Source organism: Myotis nattereri (genome assembly GCF_964212035.1).
Source record: "Myotis nattereri genome assembly, chromosome: 18".
Lineage (NCBI taxonomy): Eukaryota > Metazoa > Chordata > Mammalia > Chiroptera > Vespertilionidae > Myotis > Myotis nattereri.
Window position 1 is genome coordinate 12,335,013 of NC_138093.1, and position 25,226 is coordinate 12,360,238.

A 25,226-nucleotide genomic window follows, 5' to 3' on the forward strand; every position below is an offset into this window, starting at 1 on the left:
CGAGTAGGGGACAGGAAAGGTGTATGTTATCAGGAGCTTAGCCAGAAGCCCTGAGCTTCCCTCCGCCACCTTCTCTTCCATGCCAGCCCTGACCGGTCATGATGCCTCACCCTCTGGATATGAAGTTATGGCGCAGAACCTTTCAACTCTGGTTTACTATAAGAATCACCTCTGGAGTAGTTTTCAAAATTCAGATTTATTTTTGAAGGACAGAAGTATAATCCTTCTGCATCATACCCAACATATTAAAATGTGTCTGCAGACCACTTAAAAATATAATTTATTGCGATATTCACTTTGTTGCAGTGGACTGGAACTGAATCCACAATGTCTGAGGTGTGCCTGCATACTGCACTGCTGCCCCTGGTGGTGGTGGAGTTACTGCAGTGAATCTTTCTGCTGGAATGGGAAGTGGTATCAGCCCAGGGAAGGCCAGTGTGGCATTGGGCAAGCAGCACCTGCAGGAAGGGGCCCTGAAATCTCAGTATCGACCCACCACAGGCTGCTCTGAGCCACAGGGCTGATAGTGGGGGAAGGAGGGGTTGCTATGTGTATGTTTGTTTTAGAGATGCCCTTCACAGAGCCACTCCTGCTAACAAATGGTCTCTCAGCATCTGGTTTGGGACAGGCCCTGCCTTGATGCCCCAACAGAGCTAGACCTCTTGCCAGGCTTTGGCTCTACTGGGCAGAGATGGCCCTATGGGTGCCCGCTGGTCTCGCCTGGCGAAGTTCCTTTCTGGAGCAGTCCTCATGGAGAAGCAGGGAGGTAAACACCCCTTGGCTCTCCCTTCTCAAGACAGAAAACAGCCATCTGTACACCTCTCCTGGGGGTCCTGAGACCAGGCTGTGGTCCACCCTTGTCCTGGCCACTTACAAGAACACTGTGGAGTCAGCTCCCAGGACTGATGCAGGTCACTTGGCTCTGTGTGAGCATTCTCAGTGCTCCCCATTTGTACATGAGCTACAACTAGCAAATGGTGGCTCTCTTCTCCGCATTGCTTGGAATTGCACTAAGTTTGGAGTGGAATACACCCTATTTTTACATATTTCCATTTAACAGGGGGGAAAAACTAAGAAAAAGAAGCCAAATGGCTTTGATTCTATTGTCTGCCTGAGTGGTGAGGAGCTTGCAGAGCCACAGGCCCAGTAACTATGGAGGGGTTGAGGATTAGAGAGTGGGGCCTATTGAAACAGACAAGGCTGAAAGGGGCCCCCGAATCTGACTGTAAAGTGCTGAACAGATAGCTCTCCCGCAGAAGAGGCTCCTCATTCGCAGGAGCTGGGGCAGTTTTGAGGCCCACAGCTCTGGGCAAAATGTGGAGAGTTCATTTGTTCTAGTTTATCTGGGGATTCTCTGAAAAACAGCTGACATCACAGAGATAAAATGGAGCCAACTGTAAGAGGAATGCTTGGTGGAGAGGTGTCCTGGGGCCCATACAGTAATGCACGCCTTTGGAAACCGCCACTCTCCTTTCTAGAAAAAAATAAATAAACCAGTATGGCAACCAGACAGCCAGGCGCCGCTCTGGACCCAGGTTCTGTGAGGGCTTTGCATAATCCTGTACTAAGTGGGCAGGAACTCAGTCAATGCATATTTTTAAATGTCCTAAATAAAGAAACATAAATCTTCAATAGGGTAGTGAAGACCTGGGGCGTGGGTTGGGGCTGGGTGGACGAGTGTAAAGGGGGGTGGGGGGGGGGGGAATGGGAGATATCTGTAATACTATCAACAATAAAAAATATATTTTAAATAAAGAAAAATAAATCTTTTTTATTAAGAAAATTTAGTTTCAAGTCATTACATGTTTATTATAAAGCAAACAGATGAATACAATAAACACCAATACTCTTGCCCCCAAATAACCAGTTATTTAATTCCAGGCCGCTTCTATATGTAAATTACCATGTAAATATATATATGACAATGTATGTCTATGATTATATGTGAAAATTACAGGGTGTGGCAAAAGTAGGGTTACAGTTGTTTTTATGGAAAATAATACAATAATTAGTAATAATACCAAAATAAACTGTTTCGAGTACTCACAACTGTAAAGCTACTTTTGCCCCATCTTGTATATGCAAATTATATCTATAAGTTATATATTTGCAAACATATAAATAATACTTCTATGCAAATTATATTTATGTATACATATATAAACATTACACAAACATGTATGATTATGCAAACATGCATGGTTATGCAAACATGTATGATTATGCAAACATGTTTCCATGGGATGTTCTCAGTGATTAAGAGCATCCCATATCAGTAGCATTTGATGGTTGAGACCCAGTGTTTAGGGAGTAAGGTTGCCAAGGTTCAAACCTTAGCTGTGCACTTTACATGAGGTGTGCTCTTGATCAAGGTACCTGTATTAGTTATCACACCTGAAAAGTGGAGAAAATAATGGTATTTCCTCACGGTACTTATGAGGATAGAGAAATCATATATATAAAAGTATATGTATGTCTGGCACATGGCATGATAAACATTAAAAATATGTTAAGAACAGGATGAAGCATTCTTGAAGGTCAGCCATTTATAAGCAAAGGATGTTTGAATTAGGAGGAGAGACACATGGTACTAATCAGTCAGCCCAACCTTGACCCAGTATAGAAGATTCTTACGGGCTGGACTTCCTTCCTATGAGGATAATTGTAGCTTTTAGCAGCTGCTCTGGGCCATGGCTCAACCATGGGGATTTCCATCTCAAAGAAAACGTACGGATTAGGACTGTCACAGTATTGTTTTAAATGTACCCACATAACACCGCCTCCCTTCTCTCTCAAGCCCCCATCCTGTGTATCAGGAAAATATCAGTGTCTCACTGGTCCATCTCTCTCCCTCTATTATTAGGCTGTTACCTAAGAAGAGGGAAGGGAGTATATCTCTAATTGGCTTATTTTCCATAAGACTCATGCAGAGGAATGGAGGGTGGGTGTGTGGCTGGGGAGGACCCAGTCATCACGTAGTGCCTCAACTATTGCATCTGACTTAGAGAGGAGCCTTTAACAAACTGCAACAATCTGGGCCACCAGCAGAAAAATCAGGGGATTTTTTTGTTTTATGATATGGTCATCATACATCGTGACATACTCTTCATTTGGGTTCTTTTTTCTTCCAAGGGAAAGTCACCATCCACAAAGGCAAATTCCCATACTCAGGCTGAAAGCTACTTTATCTTTAATCCTTGTCCCAAATATAAACAATTGCTACTAATAAAAATTACTGGTATGTTACATGATTATTTGTATATTACTATGACTTTACTAAGCACTAATTTTGTGATGGGTGTATTATAAAATGAACCAGACCTAATCTCTTCATCAAGGAGCTCACACAAAATTAATAGATATAATGGAATATTGAAATGGCCAAAGAATCCTAGCTCAGTGTGCAAAAGCCCACGCCGCTGCAGTGGGCCCCCCTAAACTACCTTAGCCGCGGCATGATTCCAGGTGGCTCCACCACAGCCACCATCAAGCCTGAAAATGGCTATTGGGGCCTCATTCTCTGATGCAGAGAGAGATGTGTTTGTAATGCAACTACTCACCATAGCTACAACCTCTCCCTCCCAAAGCACCCTCTGCCCTTTCATCTGGGATTATTTCCACTGCCTGTCACTTACAGCAAACACGTAGCTGCCCTTATAATGGGGAGGGCTAAAATCCATTCCATTTTCCATGATACACCAGCCGGGAACTCATTGCTCTAATTACCATCTATTTTGTGATAATATCAGTAGCCATGCCTATTGTTCAAGTGTTTGTTTGTTCTATGAGTGGATGTTGTAAAATTTAATTATACTGCCTTACCTACAATCAATGAGAGATTAAGTCACACCTTAACATAACACAGGGCCTTATTTATCCCAAATTAAGCAGCAATGCCACAATCTGAGGTAAACCACAGGTTTATGGTTTTCCACCCATGACCTGTTTTCTCTCGCTTAAGAGGTCTGGTCTTCTGCTTCCTCTCTAGAGTTTTGCCATCAGATTAAGCTGCTGACTTAATCTCCACTCCCCAGCCCCCATCCTTATATAAGCACCTCTCCTGGGTGGATGTGGGTCCTGTGGTGGCTCTGTTGTGATTTGTGATGTCTATTGAAATCAATCAAATTATCCAGTTCAGTGGCATGCCACAAGCACCAAACCCACACACCTTCAAAAAGGAATCTGACCTTCCAACAAATGGAGGCACCTTTCATCCCCCTTACACAGAATGGCAACCCTCACCTCTCCCTAAATCCAAGAGCTGACAATAAAATTTGTCTATGCTAAACTTTTCCAGGTTTTTGTAAAGTTCTATTTTTATTAAATGTATTGGGGTGATACTGGTTAATAAAACTATATAGGTTTCAAGTGTACAATTCTATAGTACATCAGCTGTATGTTGCTTTGTGTGCTTAGAACCCAAAGTCAAGTCTCCTTCTGACAGCATGTATTTGACCCCCTTTCCCTCTGGTAACCACATACTGTTGTCTGCGTCTATGAGTTTTTGTTTGTCTTCTTGTTCACGTGTTGCTTTCAGTTTTATATCCCACATATGAGTATATGGTTCTTGACTTTTTCTGTCAGACTCATTTCACTTAGCATGATAGTCTCAAGATCCATCCATGTTATCGAAATGGCAGTATTTCATCTTTTCTTATGGAAAGCCTCGTCAATAAATAGTGCTGAGAAAATTGGAAAGCCATATGTCAAAGAATGAAACTAGACTGCTGTTTGTCCCCATGTACAAAAATTAATTCAAATGGATAAAGACTTAAATATAAGACCTGAAACAATACATTACGTAAAAAAATACAGGTACTAACCTTATGGACTGTGGTTTTAGAGAAAACTTTATGAATCTGACTTTAAAGGCAAGCAAAGTAAAAGCAAAAATAAATGAATGAGACTACATCAAACTAAAAAGCTTCTGCACAGCATCAGCAAAACAAAAAGGTAAACAACCAAATGGTTGAAGATATTTGCAAATAATAGCTCTGATAAAGGGTTGATATCTAAAATATATATATATATATATATATATATATATATATTAACAACAAAAATAATCCAATTTAAAAATGGGCAGAGGACTTGAACAGACACTTCTCCCAAGAAGACACACAAATTACAACAGATATATGAAAAGATGCTCAACTCACTAGCTATTAGGGAAATGCAAATCAAAACTACAATGAGATACTACCATATGCCTGTTTGGATCGCTATTACCAACAAGACGAGCAATGTAAAGTGTTGAAGAGGTTGTGAGAAAAAAAGGAACCCTCATTCACTGCTGGTAGGAATGTAAACTGGTACAGTCACTATGGAAAACAGTATGGAGTTCCTTAAAAAATTAATAATAGAATTACCATATGACTCAGCAACCCCTCATCTGCAAATCTACCCCAAAAAATTAACAACATTTATTTACAAAGATACATGGATCCCTATGTTCATTGCAGCATTATTCACGGGGGCCAAGACATGAAGACAACCAAAATGTCCTTCAATAGATGATTAAATAAATAAACTCATATTACATATGCCCCATTTTTCCCTCAATGACCTCTCTCAGCCCACCCCTACCCCCCCGCCCCAGGCCTTCACCCCCCTATTGTCTGTGTCCATGGGTTATGCATTAATAACCAATCCAATAGGTGTGAGGTGGTATCTCGTGGTTTTGACTTGCATTTCCCTGATGATTGATGATGTATCTTTTCATGTACCAATAAGCCCCTCTGTATGTCTTCTTTGGACAAATGTCTTTAGATCCTCTGCCCCAGCGGTTCTCAACCTGTGGGTCACGAACAATGAAAATACATCCTGCATATCAGATATCTATATTACGATTTGTAACAGTAGCAATATTACAGTTACGAAGTAGCAACGAAAATAATTTTATGGTTGGGGGTCACCACAACATGAGGAACTGTATTAAAGGGTCACGACATTAGGAAGGTTGAGAACCAATGTATGGACTGTGGGGTTTTTTTGTTGTTATTATTGAGTTGTATAAATTTATACTCTACTATAAAAGTTCAAAGTCAGGACTATTAAGAAAAACTAACAAAAATTGGTTAATGAACATATACAATACAAAAGAAAATTCTGACATCAATATTAAGTGTATGAGGGGAGGCAGTAAAAGCATAAAATATTTGTATGCAATTGAAGTTAAGTTGTTATCAGCTTAAAAGAGACTATTATAATGAGAACTGTTACACAAGCCTCATGGTAACCAGGAGGGAAAAAGACCTATAGCAGATATAAAAAACATAAAGAGAAAATAAAATATATCACTATTAAAAAATCATCAAATCAGAAAGGAAGATAAACAAACTGGTTACAGTCAAAGTCATGGATATGAGTAAGTCATAAAAAGGGAAAAGATAAAGAAAAGAAGACAGCTTCAGCTAGAACACAGGGGAATGCAGTATTTAAAATGTGCATGAAGGACAGAAGACAAAACCACACACAATGATGAGTGGGAAAATAAGATAATTAGAGGTAGTGATATATTACAGCAGCCAAGAGAGAAGATGGTATCAAGGATGGAGATGACAAGTGTTCAAATGCTACAAAAGAACCAAGAAAATGTTAGGACTGAAAATGGCCACTGAATTTAGAAATTAGGTGACTTTGATTTTAATAATACAGTGAAGTGTGGTGGAAAAGGAGTAAAAATCATACTGAATTGAATATAGTAAAATGAGAAGGAGAGGAAAGAGTCAAGGGGAGACTACTCTTTCAAGAAGCTTAATTCTGCAGGAAAATAAATACATGGAGCGATATCAAGGAAAAAATTATTTTTAAGATGGCAGAGACCTGAGCATGCCATTATGCTAAGGATAAAAAGAAAATGTATAGAGAGGAGGAAGGATGGAGAGAGAAAGAGAGAGAGAGAGAGAGAGAGAGAGAGAGAGAGAGAGAGAGAGAGAGAGAGAGAGAGAGAGAAAGAAAGAAGAAGAAGAAGAAGAAGAAGAAGAAGAAGAAGAAGAAGAAGAAGAAGAAGAAGAAGAAGAAGAAGAAGGAGGAGAAGGAGAAGAAGAAGGAGATTGAACCAGAGTTGGGACTCTTTTTCCACTGAAAGAGAATATAAGGAGATCAGGAGGAGTGCAGAAGAAGGTAGGTTTCTAAAGGTGTCACACGACAGTAAGAAATGATCATTAGTTTCTCTAAAAGTAGAGAGTGAGGTTGATGTTTGACTTATAGCTCAATAAAGTGGTAATAGTTTACAACAGCTATTGGGGGTGGAAAAACATGTTGGAGTGAAGCTAAAGTTGAATAATTCCTCTGTGCATAGATAGTAGGAAGGTGTAGGTGGTAACACTGATTTAAAATAGGGATGCTAAGCAGCAGTATGGATTCTCATACCAGTGTGGTAAAAGAATGCAGGTCAAAAAGTGGACAGCATCAGTGAAGAGTTGGGTTTCTCTCTTGATCACTCGATCCTTGCATTCTTGGAGATTTTACACTAGGTCTGCTACATTATCTGCTACAAATTTGGCATCATCACCACCACCCTGCCTTTCTAAGCCTGACAACTACACAGAACCCCTTCCTATATAGTTCCCGGTTACAACCCGCCAGTGAAAGAGATTTATGTGACATTTGGAAGGTGGGAGCAAAGAGAAAGCCATTATTCCTAGCAGATCAATGCAGACAGACATGATAGCTTCTAGGGCTTTCCTATGCTGAATTTTTCTCTAATCCTCTGGAGACCTTCACTCTCTCAGCTCCTCCCACACACACATTAAATTTCTTATTTCCATGATACACATAGTGGCTCTCTTTTTCTTATCAACACCAGATGGATAATATACAGTAGGCCTAGGGTTGACATAGCTGTCCCACCTTTTTTAAATGGAAAAACAAGATCTAATTATTCTGACCTTCGTGCAACCTTATTTTCCTTGGCAATGTTGTTTAGTAAAACAGCTGGGGACATCTCAGGCACTGTTCCTTAGATTCTTGAATCCTATCACCCTAAAAGGCTTCCTGCATTCTTGAGAGCAGGCTTCTCCTTGGGTACCATCGTTCCCACAAGGCTACTGCATCACTGGATGCTGTCATCTAACACGAAAACCCTGCATCTATGTCAGCGCTCATTAATATGAGGCCAGTCAAGGGGTATGGGATTTGAACACATCAAGGGGCTGACCATGGATCCTTTTTAACACCTTCCTAAGTAGTGATTCAACATGGGCATACGTAGCCAGTTGTTTAGAGAACAAGAAGGTCTTTACTGCTCCATTCTTTACATTCATTCCACAGGTAGTATGGACTCCAAAGCCACCTGTATACACAGTTTGGCGCATTAGTAGGATGCGTCAGAGTTTACAGGGCCAACTTGTCCAGCATAACAGATTAAGTTCTCCTTCGTTCTGGGTACACCTGGGTGCCTAATTTACTTGAGTTGTACAGAACCTGGGTTTCTGAATCTTCTTTGGCGGCCAGCTCCATCTTTCTCTTATTTTGAATAGAGAGGCTGCCTACTGTTGTATAGACTCTGCAGTGAAATCCTGGTTTGATTTGGGAAAAGCTGCTTAACTTCTCTATAACTCACTTGTAAAAAGAGATAATAATAGTGAGAAGTAAAGAAATATTGCATTTAAATTATTCAATATATTCCTGGCACGTAATGAACACATGGCTATAATTACTTTATTGTCTCTGCACTAAAATCTGCTTTCTCTTCCTAGTTGTATTCTTATTGCCATTCCATTTACTTTATTCCAAATGTGGGGCAAATAAGGATGTGTTAGCCTCGGATTGCTAGGCACACTCTCTGTCTTCCCCTCCACCTGATATATAATCTGTATCATGAAATAACTTTTTTATTTGTGCCTGGCCAAGTGGTCTAGTTTACACCTCAAAACTTTCCTATCCAGTTGCTGTTTTTTTGTTTGTTTGTCTTTTGGGGTTTTTTTAAAATGTATTTTATTGATTTTCCACAGAGAGAAAGGGATAGAGAGAGAGAGTCAGAAATATCAATGAGAGAGAAACATCGATCAGCCGCCTCCTGCACATCCCCCACTGGAGACGTGCCCGCAACCCAGGTACATGCCCTTGATGGCATTGAACCTGGGACCCTTCAATCCGCAGGCCAACGCTCCATCCACTGAGCCAAACCAGTTTCAGCTCAATTGCTGTTTTATAATACAAGAGTCCCCGCCTTTCTAACCTCATCTTCCATCCCCGCTTCTTGCTCATTCTACTCCAGCCATACTGGTTTCTTGCTCCACAGGGAGATTTTTACCCTTGTTTTTCTGCCTAGAAAACTCTTCCCCTGGGTGCATGGCTTGAGTCCTCACTACCTACTTGCCTTTGCCCAAATGTCACCTCAGTTAGTCCTTCCCTGAACACCTTACATAAAATACACCCCACTGTAGCTCCCAATCCTCCTTATTCTGCTTTATTTTCCTCCACAGTTCTTATCACCACCTGTCATATCATACAGTTATTCATTTCTTGTCTATTTCTCTCCATTTCCATTCCTAATGGAGTTTGACTACACATATCACTGGGGAGAAAGATATTTTATTCCACGCAGGAATAGCATATTAGGATAAGTCTGGGCAAAGTTCTTCAGATTCCCCTCATTTCTCCTTTTTCAACTCAAATATATCTTTAAAAAAGTGATAGAGTAGTTCAGTGTTCCCAGGAGAGGAAAATCATATTGTCTAGTACAGTCACTCTCTTATCTTTTGCCAATAGTTAAATAAGAGGCTAAAAGGATACAGTGAAAAGAAGTGGTAAATACTATGGGAAATGAAGACTATTTGAATGTGTGTTTTAAATCATGGGAATAAGGAATATTGCTAAGCAGATATCTAGAGTTGAGATATTGCACAAATTCAGTTATGTCCAAATTGAAAGTGGTAATATACTAGATTGGGCTGAAGAAAGACTTCATTGTTGGGTCTTTAGAACGCTGTTTTAGTGATATTTTCCACTCCCTCTGAGTCCATCTCTCTACTGGAGATCATGCCATACTGAGAGAGAAATGACAAACAAACCTTGTCACAAGGTGTTTAGAATCAAAATCCACACAACTTGTTAAATGACTGGATGTGGAAAATTAGGAAGCAGGAGAAATCCAAGATAACAGGATTTTGAGCAACTGAATGAGTAATTTTATTTCTGGCAGAAGATCAGGAAGCTAAGTGCATAGACTAGAATAGGGAAGTTCTGTTTGGGCATGCTTGGTTTAGGTTTGATGTTTCCATAAGAGATGTAGATGAAGCTCTCCAGGACACTGTCCAGAACTTGGGGACATACCAGAACCATGGAGATAGTGACATTCTGCACAAGAGGGCTGGGGGAAGTATGGGAAGTTGCATGTTTCTGAACAGTAATTATAAAAGCTTCTACTTTTTGAGTGCCTTCAGCGTGTTGGAACTGATTGGGAGTAACAGAAACTAGCTAGAGCTATTTTAAGCACAATTACTACAGAAATAAAGGATTTAGGTATGTGTCAAAAGATTCAAGGGCTGGGGTGCAATTGGTCTCAGCCATCAGGACTCTTGTCTTCACTTGTCTCCAACATTCTTGATGCCTCTGGTCCCAGGTTCATTATTCTCCCTTGCTAGACATTGTTTTTCCTAATTCCCAAGCTACCTAACTCTTCATACTTCTGGAGCTTATATTGCCTCCATTTAAAGCAGAAACTAAGAATGGAAAGTGCTAATACTGAATTTCAAGTGAAGGCATTCATTGGCCTAGCTTCAATCAGGCAGATATCCTGAACCAAATAACTTTGGATAGGGCTTGGAAGAAAATGGGAAGTCCTCAGAAAAGGTAGCAGCAGAGGAGATGACCCAAGGTATCCACTACACATATACTTTAGAATAACTTAGAAAAACATGATGAGGTAGTTATTATTACTATCTCTTACACTTTCAATGCTCTGAAGGCAAAGACCATGTATTCATTCACCATTTTTTCCCAGCACCTAGCACAATGCCCAGCGTTTGCTTACTTAATAGATACATTTTGTGTGAGTGGCCACTTGAATAAAAGAACCTCAATTTTACATTTGAGGAAACTTGAGGTCAGGGAGGTTCTATCACTTTCCTGGGTGACATAGCCAAGTAGCAGAAAGGAGACTCAAATCCAAATCTAGCCAACTTCAGACCTCAGACCTTGTGCTCTTAACTGAAGAAAACTCAACCAGTGCTGAGGCCCTTGGTGAGGCCCTGGAAGCCTGAATTTCCTTGGTAAATAAAATTTTCCAGATACTAAAAATAAATCAATAGTGGGAGTGCTGGTCAGGGGCCTGGCCTGTGCTGAGGGCCGGACCAGCACTGGTGCATCAGCAGAAGTCTCCATGTACTGGGCCAAGTGCTCATGACAGACATTAGTAACCAAGCACAGAACACTAGAACATGGCGTTTGGGCGTTTGCAGTACAGCAGCCCTAGGCGTTATGTCACACAAGTTGGCCATCACACAACTAAAACATCCAGCTGGAAAAGGTCCCGGTGCGCCTCTACCCAGAGACCCAAAGAGAAAAATGAGATGAACTTAGACTCTTCAAGAGGACTGCGCAACTTTCAGTCCTCTTACTACAAGAATTCAAACCAACTAACTCTTCAGCACTTATGTTCACCATGTTAGTTAGGTAACAGGGGAAATGACCATATGTTCTAAGCATGTCAACACATAATTTGACAAGAGATTTTTCTTGCTTTGTTTCTTTATTTATGTAAGTAAGGATATCATTTTTCCATGTTATCCTCAGAATAGCTCTTTGAGGTAAATAAGGCACATATTATCACCCCATTTTATAGATGAGGTAGCTGAGTAAAGAAAGTTTATCCATGAGGATGTTAAGCAGAGTAATGACATGCTCAAACCTCTGTTTTAAAATGCTCACTCTGTCAACTATGTTGGCAGATTGTAGATGGTTAAGAGTAGAAGCAGACATGTCAGTTAGGAGGCTAATAGTACTGGCAAGAAATGGACCAGGATGATAGCAATGGACATGGTGAGAAGTGCGTAGTTTCTGGTTATTATCTGAAGGTAGAATCAATAAGACTTGCCAACAATTTGCCTTTGAGGTATGAGAGAAATGATTCAGGAATAATCTAGTGTTCTTTGCCTTATCATATTTATTTTTTATATTTTCATAGAAAGGGTTTGGAGGTTAGCTCTCCTATTACTGACACTGTATCTAGAGAATGATTACTGGATGTATATTTGACACTTTTCCTCCTACTCCTTTTCCAATGGTCCAGAAGAATATCCATCAGCTCCTGTGAATATTTCCTAGGTATAAGAATTAAAACATGTAACACTCCCTTTTCCAATTGGCTAAAGGTTGAAGTGGAGTCCTCTGCCATAGGTTTGGTGCAGATGTGGATCAGAGTAGCCAACCTCTGGGTTTCCTAGGGTGAGGGCCACAGAATCTATATTTAAATTAATATCAAAGGGCCCTCCCTTCATGACAATTCTCAAAATAGAGATCCAGTCTGCCTTATCATCACAATGCTGTCTGACAAATACCTCAGCCTAGTCCCCACATTGCTGGGTTGTAGAACTAATAATAAGGGAACCAGTCCTGCAGCAGGTAGGATCTGAATTTGATATGTACTTGACTCAACTTGCCTCTGGCTCTATATAAAGACCTAAATTGAATTTGGCTTTGCTCAGCCTGTAGAAGAAAGAAGCAGTTAAACTTGATAGGTCAACTTTACATGAACATAGAGGAAGGTTCTAAAGCTGCAGAACATACCTCAGTCATCAAATGTCATCACTTAGACCAGTGGTTCTCAACCTTCTAGCCCTTGAAATACAGTTCCTCATGTTGTGACCCGACCATAAAATTATTTTTGTTGCTACTTCATCACTGTAATGTTGCTACTGTTATGAATCGTAATGTAAATATCTGATATGCAGGATGGTCTTAGGCGACCCCTGTGAAGGGGTCGTTCAACCGCCAAAGGGGTCGTGACCCACAGGTTGAGAACCGCTGACTTAGACCCATCTGAACTTCTCAGTACTACTTGTCCATCAAACTTCAATTGGATAGGAAGGCAGGAGGCAGGAAGTGGAAAAATTCATAAATCTATAATCCATTAGAGATTGCTAGGAATCTCTGACTTCATGAAAGAGAAGGGACAGGAAGATTTTTCTATCTATAAAACCCCCCAAAGAATCCATGATCTCAAGGTATGGGAAGAGTAACCTTCCTGGTGAGGATGAGATGGCTAAGAACAACCAAACAACCAGAAAGGAGCTTCCAGGAGCTAGAGTATAACCAGAGAAGAAAGGTTATAGATTTAAAAAGCAAGACAAGTATACACTAGAATTCCTCTCCCCTGTAGATCAGTCATAAAGTGAAGGAAGAAAAAGAATAAGACCATCTGTGTATCCTGCAAGCAGATCTAGGGCCTATGCCAGGGCTGGGCAAACTTTTTGACTCGAGGGCCACAATGGGTTCTTAAACTGGACCGGAGGGCCGGAACAAAAGCATGGATGGAGTGCTTGTGTGAACTAATATAAATTCAAAGTAAACATCATTACATAAAAGGGTACGGTCTTTTTTTTTTTTTTTTTTTAATTTTATTCATTTCAAACGGGCCGGATCCGGTCCGCAGGCCGTAGTTTGCCAACAGCTGGCCTATGCTGTGCCCTGCTGCTGCAAATTACGTGCATTTGACTTGAGAATTCTACCTCCATTATGAACAGAGTTTGTGTCATCATTACCATCACTATAAATAGCACCAAGATTATTGGCATCCCTAATCACCTTTAACCAATGTGACCCACCAGCCAACTGAGCCAGAACCAAGGCCCTCTTCCAAGCAGACCAATCACAGGCGATTTGGTACAGTAATACTAGTAGGCACTCAGAGATGCTGATTAAACCCAAGCACAACATCTGGCATATTTCAACTCTCTAAATAAAACTGGTAGGAGTAATGTTCACAATGATATTATCCACAGAAAATATAGTATGTCAATCAAATGCAAAAAAATAGTATTTTTTATTCGAGTAAAAACCAGCAATTCCTATCTCTTATTGAATGGCAGTTTTATTCCAGGCACTTGACTTACCCCTTTTAAGCTTTGTAACAACTCTATGAAGAAAATTCCCCATATTTACAGATATTAATTCACATAACTCAGTGGGTGGCAAAGGCAGAATTCCAACCCAGATCTGTCAGAGTCCAAGGTTTATGTTCTTAATCATTGGTCTAAACAAGTTCCCTATAGATTTTGTTTTAGTTTTTGGGGAGAAGTCAAGAAACATATTCCTTTATGAGTTTTATCCTCTGTGTGCCCTGAATTCTTCTATGTGAACCAGACTTAGGAGACAGGTGTGAGAAAAGCCCTGGCGAATAGCCTCTCCTCTTGTAGCAGAGGCCCCAGAAGCCCCACTCTCCATGAGTACACCTGTCACTCAAGCCTTATACATCTCAGAAATGAGTGGATGTCATCTTTGAACATCTTAAAGGGCTTTATTAGTCTCCCTTGGCCAGGGGTCCTGAGCCTCAGGGATCATCAGATTCTGCCCTTGTGCCTTTGACCTGCACAAACTGGGGCAACTGGATTAGAGAACACCATCAATCTCTGAGACCTTAGTCACCCTATAACAGTGACATAAAATAATTACTCTGTCTTTTGCAATTATCTTGCTAAGCTGGTAATCTAGTGTCCCTATTTCAAGAATTAGTTCTCAAGGAAGAAAACCTGCCACGTAAGCAAAACTGAGACACTGCCGATGTGGTTTTCCACAGATCCCACTTCACTGTCCTTCCTCTGAGAGTCCAAATGCTCAGAAGTGATTTAAACAAATAGTCCCAGGAGACCCAAGCTCTGAACCATAAATTAGTGCCAGAGGCAAGGAATTAGCACATGGGTGGAGCGGCTTTACTCATAAGTAAAGTAAATATAATTAACTTTTAAAGGGAAAACAAATAAAATTATCATAGATAATGGCAATAATCAATACAATTAATTAAAGTTAAATCCCAGCCTGATATCTATAAATCATAGAGGATTTGTTTCTCTCTAGTCCTATTCAAAGATGTCATCCTAAGCAGCCCAAGATATACTTTTTAACAATTCTCTCTTCATCCAGCTGGCAAGAAAAATCAACCTGATTGGGTATTGTAGAGCAAGTGTGTCCCTAGTGAAAATACTATATGATGATTTAGGAATGGATAGATGTATATTCATATGTATATTTGTGTATGTGTATGCACATGCATGCATAATACATCCTGGGCAATCCCAAATGACAGATCCTCCATACCCTTTCAAACAGGAGAGTGCCAAGGTCATTGAAAAGGAGTGAAGGAAAACTCCAGGCTTGTAAATAATCCCAAACCAATGTGATTTCATTGAAGACACTGCGCTTACCATAAGCCCTTACATGTTAGATCTTCAATAATGTATATTACTGTATATGGAAGTATGTGTAGAGGGGTGTGTGTGTGTGTGTGTGTGTGTGTGTGTGTGATATACATACATCTTCAACAGTTTCTCTAATGCCCAAACTCCTGATCTAGCATCAGCGTACTGTTCCACACAATGTTGGACTGTCTTACCACTGAAAGCACATTCCCACAATGAGAAGGATCATGGGATCAAAGAAAGTGTTCATGTAAAATTTGCTTAGAAATTACTGAGAGCCACTGGAGTAGAAACAGTCTGGTTAGTTTAATGCTTAACAATGGACCCCCCCTTTTTTTTAGCCTCCTGAGTTATTCTCTTCATTTATCAAACTTGGTTCCAAATACTTATGAATGATTCCAAAACTCAAACTCATGCTTAAATGCCAATATTTTCATCTCATAATGATACTCAAAAGCATGAAATGTGTCCGGCCGTGGCTTAGTGGTTGAGCATAAACCTATGAACCAGGAGGTTACAATTCCATTCCCAGTCAGGGCTCATGCCTGGGTGTGGGGAGTGCAGGAGGCAGCCAATCGATGATTCTCTCTCATCATTGATATTTCTATCTCTCTCTTCCTTCCTCTCTGAAATCAATAGTACATATATATGAAATGCTGTGAAAGGAGAGTTCCCCCTAACATTTTGAACATATTTCATAGCCTTTTAGGGAAATTACTTTGTATAGGTTCTAGATTTTTTGTAATCAGATGCCTTAATAATCACAGGTTGCAAATTGTCTAGATCAAGTTCTAGATCATCTTCAAGAATCCTAGAGTTCCAGTACTAATCCAACTTCCTCTCCCTTCAGTCAGGTTTATCAAGTCAGTGAGTTTCTAAATCCATCAGAGAGCAATCTCTCCTCAGTGTCATCACAGGTTATTGATGTTGTGGCTACAAGGACCATTTGAGCTTCTGAGACCCAGTCTTCAGTTGCCCTAAGTAGATTTCAGCAAGTGACTGAGGGTCCCACGGTTCTGCTCAGTTAGATATGGACAGACCAAGTCTCTGACACTTCATATTACATACAATCTGAAAGCCTGGGTATGTCAGCAGTCGTCTCTTTATGAGACTCCATTACTTGGATATCAACAATGATGTGACAAAATTAAAAAGGAATCTGGGGGTGGGCACATTCTTAGCTGGTCTTGCTAGTGGTTCCATCTTCCTCATGGACTTTTCATAACAGAAATTTTAAGCTCCTTTGAGGGGTGGGTTACATCAGTTCAACCCATTGGTCTCTGATTTCACTTAGGAAGAGAAACTACCAGAAAGGAACAGTGTTAAGAATTATCTCCAACCGTAGCCGTTTTGTCTTGGTGGGTAGAGGGTTGGCCTGCAGACTGAAGGGTCCTTGGTTCAATTCCGGTCAAGGGCACATGCCTGAGTTGTAGGCTCATTCCCTGGTAGGGGGTATGCAGGAGGCAGCCGATCAATAATTCTCTCTCATCACTGATGTTTCTCTCTCTCTGTCTCCCTTTCCCTTCCTCTCTCTGAAATAATTTTAAAAATATATATTTTTAAAAGAATCATCTCTAGGAATCATCACCCCTAGAACTTATTGATAACATTATCTTAATCAGATTAAATTTGAGAATAGGAAGGAAATAAAATAAAATATACTGAACCCTTATCATGTGCTGAGCATTATTCTAATATTGCCTCATCTAATGCTCACATATCTAACATTATCCTCATTGCACAGGTGTGGAAACAGAGACTCCCATTTAGAAACTCGCCCCAGGTGTTACAGGTGGTTATGTTGGAGCTGTGATACAAAGACTATCTGTCTTCCTGCAAAGTCAACATTCTCCCCACTTCATCATACTGTGAGCTAAGAGAAGCTTCCTAAGCTGCTTTTAGAGAAAAGAGAGATTTTAATATGTACCAGTGTTCCTGGATCAACTCTCACATATCTGCTTTAAGTTGAGTTCATTGAGAAACCTCAATACAGTGGTTATAGCACAGAGAGAATGTTTGGTTCTTATGATAGGCACAGACCTTAAGCTGAAGAAGGTCTCTCTTGAATAGGATGTGACATGAAAATAAAATTCAGCTGACATCCAGTGGAAAATCCAAAATCTGGGACTTTCACAGGTATAATGATAGTGATTTTTAACATTCTAAGACAGAGCTTCCCTCTAAAGACAATCCAGTGTGACATGAAAATAAAATTCAGCTGACATCCAGTGGAAAATCCAAAATCTGGGACTTTCACAGGTATAATGATAGTGATTTTTAACATTCTAAGACAGAGCTTCCCTCTAAAGACAATCCAGTAGCCAATAGCGCAATAGCTTTCTCAACTGGGCCTAAAATCCAAGTGGGATCACCCCTGAGAACCCAGAGCAGTGTGGATGTGGAATGAGCAGAGGATCATGAGAAGAGTAGAACTAGGCCCACATCCAGAGAAATGGTGTAGCTGAGACTAGCTCTGGGCTCCAGGACTCTGCTTCCTTGGGCCAAACGACCTCTCAGAACCCAGGCAGGCGAAAACCTCTGCGGGTGTCATCAAGGTGATCTTTAGAAACCATCGCTTTGGTTCCTTTCCAAACGGTGTGCAGGCCCTGGTAGAACCACACTGTTCTCCAGAACTGCAGCAGAAATGATCTGACATGTGTCTACTTGTGCCCTGGCACTAGTAACACCTTATAGCTATTATAGGGGGGAAATGGAACATTGAGAAGTGAGGAAACTTACTTAAGGACACAGGCACCATAATAACAATAACTTAATTGCATAGCTCTGTGATTATACTGAAAACCACTAAACTGCACACTTTAAAAGGTACAATTTCCCCTGAATAGTGTTTGGATCATCCCATGCACCGGAAGGTTGTGAGTTCAATCCCGGTCAGGGTGCATAGGAGAAGCAACCTATTGATGTTTCTCTATCACATCAATGTTTCTCTCTCTCTCTCTCTCTCTCTCTCTCTCTCTCTCTCTCTCTCTCTCTCTCTTGCTTTCACTTCCTCCCTCTAAAATCAATAATAATAAAATAGATTGAATTTTATGGTATGTGAATTATATCTCAGAAAAAGTGTTATTTTAAAAAACCTGAATCATGATTTACCTTCTGAAGCAATCATTTTGACAGAGTAGTATTTTGCCTTTAAAGGCCTCTTGTTGGATCCTAATTTATTTTTATCAAACATGATTGAGCACCTATGTGTAAAACACTGTTAGATGCCAAAGGAACTTATTAATTTTTTAAAGGAACTTATAATAATTATACAGTTTACTAAGCATTTATGCTAAGTTGATCCTAAACAATTTTATAAATTATCTTAAGTAATCTCCACCAGTGATGTAAGTAATGTAAGTATTACTATTCCCATTATAAAAGTTGGGAAACATGTTCAAAGGATTAGATAATTGACCAAGAAATACAGCCAGAAAAGACAGCTGGAATTTGAGCTCAAATCTTTCTAACTCCTAAGTTTATACTTTTGTCTATTATGCTAAGCAGGTTAGAAGAAGAAGAGAAATCTAGACACAAAGAATACAAAAGAGTGAATGCTAGAGTTCTGTGAGCAGTCGAACCATGGAACAGGTTTCCAAGTTCTGACCTAGAACCCTGGAGTTGCAGGGCAAAGATGGCTTTAAAATCTCAGTGTGGAGACCGGGGGTCTGAAAGGCAGTCATTGCAACAAACATAAGCATAATTCCAAAAAATGAGTACACCTGAAAAAGACCATAACATCCAAGGGACCACAAAACTTTTTGTGTGGTCACTTTGGTCTAGGACTCGCTGGCTATAAGAGCAATGGGTGTAGCTCAGTGGTGTGGCCATTAACATTTTGTGAACACACACTAAGTGTTTGCTAAGTCCCAGGCACTGTCCAGCTTTGGGGTGAATATGATATGATGGCTCCCCTGAAGGAGTGCCCAGATAGGAATGCATCAACCCCACATATGTGGTATATATCTGGCTAAGTGCAGGGCCTTCACATCAGACCGCATGGGTTTCTACCATAGAGCGGCCACTTACAAGCTGTAATTTGGGATGAATTATTAAATTTCTCTATGCTTTCATTTCTTTATTTGTAAAATGAGATGACTTTACAGAGTTATTGCGAGGGATAAATAGATAAGCATGTAAAACCTTCTAGTCTAGAAGACAGTAATAACTGCTATCTTCATCAGTCATCATCTTCATCATCTTCATCATCATCATCATCACACCTGGTGGCAAGGTACAGAAAAGCTGGTTCTTCCTGCCTACTACAGCCTTCTGACTATGTTTGCTTCCCACAGGCATTATATTTGATATACTTTATGTATATAAGTGGCATTTTCCCAAGCATTCAGGTCCAAAGCTGCCAGACTACCAATGGATAAAAGAAAGCCCCAGAAGAAAGTTCACTCTAAATTTACTCTGAACATGTCTGAAAACATTACTTCTGTATTTAGCCCATTAACTTCTACTTTTATAGTCTAGAAAAGAGCCTTCAAAGGGCCAGAGAATGTTTCTTCTCTTCCTGGCTGACAGCATTCTTTTTATTATTTTTTCATTTGTGTGTGTGTGTGTTTGGATGGATCTGACACTCCTAAAACAAAGCATGATTTTTGCATAATGGGAAAATACAATCAAAACACAGAGATAAGCTAATATAAAGGTTAAGAGCAAGGGCATTGTCATAAGGTAGATATAGGTTCAAACCCTGGTTCCTCCACCTATTCATTGTATGAACTTGGAGATGACTCATATACTCTCTGAACCTATTTCTTCACTTGTAAAATGGGAAAAAATAAATATCTCACAGAAATGTGGTGAAGATTAAATGAGATGATATGTGAAAAGTCTTCAGCATAATATCTTGCACATAGCAAAGTCTCAATAAATGTAAATTATTATTGCAAAAAGACATGTTAGGTGAGCCTACTGGCCTACGTTCATTTTCTTTCTTTTTTTTAATCCTCACCCAAGGGTATGCTTTTATTGATTTTTACAGAGAGAAGGGGAGGGGGGGAGAGAGAAAGAGAGAGAGAGAGAGAGAGAGAAACATTGATAGAAGAGAGAAACATTGATTGGTTGCTTCCTGTACATGCCCCAACAGGGGATCAAACCGGAAACCTAGGTATGTGCCCTGACTGGGAATCAAGCCTGAAACCTTTTTGGTGCACTGGATGACTCTCCAACCGAGTCACCTGGCCAGAGCACCTACGTTCATTTTAATTAAATAAGCATTTATTGCATACCTGCCAAGTACCATACAGTTTGCTACCTTTCTCGTGGTACTAAAGGGGATGAACTACACGAGTCCTCTAAAAAACAGAATCTGCTTTTCACAAGTGTGTGGGCCTGAAAAAAAAGTGCCCTGCAACATGTCCTCCTGTTAGAAGGAGCTTCAGTACCAGCTTTTCTGCAATCATCTCATAGATGAGAATGCAAAGAAGTAGGAAGGTAAACATGGACAGAGGTGGAGTTAGGTTTGATTGGAAATTAATCAGTCCATCCCACAGAGGGCAGCACCCACATGGTTAGCTATATAAGGGCCACTATCTCAATCACTGTCACCCTGCAAGCTTCATCAGGCTTTTTTCCTACTTGTTCCTTTGGTGAACCAGGTGAGAGAAAATTTATCCATCTATATTGATGGATATTTGCTTGGTCATTGTCCACAGCAGAAATCCAAGAATTTGAGCTAAGGCAGAGTTAATATATATTTGGCCTTTCTTTCTTTCTTTTTTCTCTTTTCCTTTTCTACCGGTGTATCTTTTTTTCTAATCACTGTCATTTATATGATTTTTTTCTTTTCTTTTTATTTGCTTATTTGTTTGTCTAGGTTAATTTATTCTGGGACCTTTTTAGAATGAATTTGTCATTGTGGACAAGAGTAATTCAATGGAAGTTTGTCTTCTTACAGGCCATTCCACACTTTCTTCCTAGTCTTTCCATGTGCCATCTTTTCCGGACTGCCAAGTTCAAATGGGGGGAGGCTGGCACTGTGGTAGAGTCCCTTCCTTGTTCAGTGTCATTTCCCAGACCTCCCAGATCAACTTATCTAGTAGTCAAATTGCTGCCTGCATTTCTGAGCCTTTCTCCCTGATGAATGAATTAGGTCAAGATAGTTCCTAAGCTCTCAGGAGGGCTATCTCAGTCCTCTGGAAAACCAAGAAAGCATTGGCTCCCTTTGCCCATTTTTATTTTATTTTCTGAAGGTCTTAAGGGTCCAGTTTAGCTTTTGGTAGAAGGTCTGTTGCTTTTGCCTCTAGAAAATCAGTGAAACTAGCAAGAGAAATGGGGGGAAATGTCTGGGCGGTTCTAGAAAATTTGGAAACCCACGGACAACACCCAGGACACCAAAATACACAAAGTGTAGAGACATTAAGAAAAGAATATATTCATCCAGGACATGGAGACCTGAGATTTAGTCCCAGTTCAGCCAGTAACATGTCCATGACTAATGTTAACAAAGTTATTTTTCACTGTGTTGAAAGGGTTTGTATCATCCTGACCCATCTTTATTCTTTGAGGTATTTTAGGTTTTAAAGAGACAAGAGATTTGAAAACTCATGATGATGATTATTAAAATCAGAAAAGGAAAGAAAATTAATGATAGACTCTTTTGTTTTTCTCTTTAGGTTCACTTAAACGTGCAAAAAGATGACCGACCTCTTAAGAAGTGTTGTCACCGTCATTGATATTTTCTACAAATACACCAACAAAGATGGGGAATGTGGCACACTGAGCAAAGATGAGCTAAAGGAACTTCTAGAAAAAGAGTTTCGGCCAATTCTGAAGGTGAGGACCATGTGCTAGGACTAAAGGTTTCTACGGTCTTGTACATTCTCAGTTATATTACCAAATATTAGCTAATACTAGTTCCAGTAGTCTTTGAGAAAACTCTATAAGCAGTACTTTTTTGGGACATCAGAAAGTCTGTTGAGGCAGTGTGTATTTTTAGAAAAGTGACTTGTTGTTTCCTCATTTTCTTGTATGTTTCCACCATGTGGACTCTCAGACTTCATGCCTCCCAAGCTTCCCATTCTGAAAGAGCAGAAAATGAAATCTGTACTAAGACATGAATTAATAAGTTACCCTATCAAATGGGGAAGAAAAACTATAGAAAGAGTAGTCATATACAGGGGCAGTTGACCAAATAGCCAGGATAACTAAAAACAGAAAACAAAATACATGAGTTTTTTTTTTTCCATCTACTTGGAAAGGATGCAGCTATTAACTTTGAAATTATAGATCCCAACATAGACTATATTAGCATATGATGTTTTAAATGTATGGAAAACTAAAACACACCAGTACTGAACTTTTTTTATCCAACTCCTTCCTGTATGCCATATTTGAGTACCTAGTTCTCTAACTTAGGTCCTTGAATTGTATTCTTCTGAGGATTCCAATAGCTTTATTTTTTTTATTACTTCTTCACACCTGCTGGGTCCTATTAGTCTGCCTTAGCCTAAAGCAATCCTTGATTGGATTAAAATACTTCATGTCAAATATCTACAATTTCATAGTCCTATCTGAATATTTTAGCTGAGTATGTGGGTTAGGCTGATCAAGATTCCTTTGGTGTGTTGCTCATATACAGAACCCAGATAATCCAGACACGGTGGAGGTCATTATGCATATGCTGGATCGAGATCATGACCGAAGACTGGACTTTACTGAGTTTCTTCTGATGGTATTCAAGCTGGCTATGGCCTGCAACAACGTTCTTAGCAAAGAATACTGCAAAACTTCAGGGTCAAAGAAGCAGAAGCGTAGTCATGGTCACCAGCACCAAAAGAAAGAAGGTGAAACAGAAGAAGAAGATGAGAATACATCTGAACAGAAATCAGGTTCTAGAAATTCAAGTTGGAGTGAGGGAGAGGAGCATGGTTCTGAGGGCTTGAGGGGAACTGCGAAACATAGACATAGGTCCCACTCCAGAAGGCTGGGAAGGGAAGGTAGTGTATCTAGCTCAGAGAAACAAGAGGGATTTGAGAAAAGGCGCCATGGGTCTAGCTCTGGCCACTCAGTTAGCCCCTCTAGGGGATCTGGGGAGGAATATGAATCTGAATCTGGATTTAAGAGCGGGGAAAGAAAAGGTCATGATGGTCTGTCATATGGATTAGAGGCTATTGCTTTTAGCTCTAAAGGTTCAGGAGATAGTGGGAGACAAAGCTATGCATGTGATTCCATCAACTCAAGTGGGTGTGGAGGAAGACAAAATGTTTCCAGCTCCTGTCAGGCAGGCAGATATGGAGGGCAAGGAAATAAATCTAGCTGTATTCAGTCAGGTTGTCAATCACGAAATAGTGGAGGACAAGGCCAGAGATGCATCTCAAGAGGTCAGTCCTCTGGATATGGCCAATGTAGGCCTCGCTCCTGTAGCCCATCTTCTTGTCATAGAAGAAGACATAGATCCCCGGCATGTTGTCAACCACAGAACTGTTGTCAACCACAGAACTGTAGAAGACAACAGGGAAGAAGATCAAGACAGTCCTCTTGCTGTAGCCAATATGGGTCTGGAGTAAGTCAGTCTTCTCATTGTGGTCAACAGGGAAGAAGATCAAGGCAGTCCTCTTGCTGTAGCCAATATGGGTCTGGAGCAAGTCAGTCTTCTAATTGTGGTCAACAGGGAAGAAGATCAAGGCAGTCCTCTTGCTGTAGCCAATATGGGTCTGGAGCAAGTCAGTCTTCTAATTGTGGTCAACGGGGAAGAAGATCAAGACAGTCCTCTTGTGGTAGCCAATATGGGTCTGGAGCAAGTCAGTCTTCTAATTGTGGTCAACAAAGGTCTGGCTCAGGTCAGTCCTCAGGCTATGGACAACACAGTTCTGGCTCAGGTCAGTCCTCAGGTTTTGGACAACATGGGTCCAGTTCAGGTCAGACTTCTGGTTATGGCCAACATGGATCTGGCTCAGGTCAATCCTCAGGCTTTGGACAACATGGGTCCAGTTCAGGTCAGTCATCTGGCCATGGCCAACAAGGATCTGGTTCAGGCCAGTCCTCAGGCTTTAAACAACATGGGTCTAGCTCAGGTCAGTCATCTGGCTTTGGAAAACATGGATCTGGCTCAAGTCAGTCCTCAGGTTTTGGACAACATGGGTCTAGTTCAGGTCAGTCTTCTGGTTATGGCCAACATGGATCTGGCTCAGGTCAGTCCTCTGGTTATGGCCAACATGGATCTGGCTCAGGTCAGTCCTCTGGTTATGGCCAACATGGATCTGGCTCAGGTCAGTCCTCTGGTTATGGCCAACATGGATCTGGCTCAGGTCAGTCCTCTGGTTATGGCCAACATGGATCTGGCTCAGGTCAGTCATCCAGCTATGGCCAACACGGATCTGGCTCAGGTCAGTCTTCAGGCTTTGGACAACACAAGTCTGGATCAGGCCAGTCCTCAGGCTTCAAACAACACGGGTCTAGCTCAGGTCAGTCCTCAGGCTCTGGAAAACACAGGTCTAGCTCAGGTCAGTCATCTGGCCATGGTCAATATGGATCTGGCTCAGGTCAGTCCTCAGGCTTCAAACAGCATGGGTCTAGCTCAGAACAGTCATCTGGTTTTGGAAAACATGGGTCTGGGTCAGGTCAGTCCTCAGGCTCTGGAAAACACAGGTCTAGCTCAGGTCAGTCCTCAGGCTCTGGAAAACACAGGTCTAGATCAGGTCAGTCATCTGGCTTTGGACAACACGGGTCTAGCTCAGGTCAGTCATCTGGCCATGGTCAATATGGATCTGGCTCAGGTCAGTCATCTGGCCATAGTCAATATGGATCTGGCTCAGGTCAGTCCTCAGGCTCTAGACAACACGGGTCTAGCTCTGGTCAGTCATCTGGTTTTGGACAACATGGATCTGGCTCAGGTCAGTCATCTGGCCATGG

General features: G+C 40.8%; 1 protein-coding gene across 5 annotated transcripts in view; it reads right to left on the reverse strand.

The window, feature by feature from the left end:
• CRCT1 (cysteine rich C-terminal 1) overlaps positions 1-25,226 on the reverse strand; it is a 146,271-nt gene that overhangs the window by 50,148 nt on the left and 70,897 nt on the right. The gene's annotated exons all lie outside the window — the stretch shown is intronic.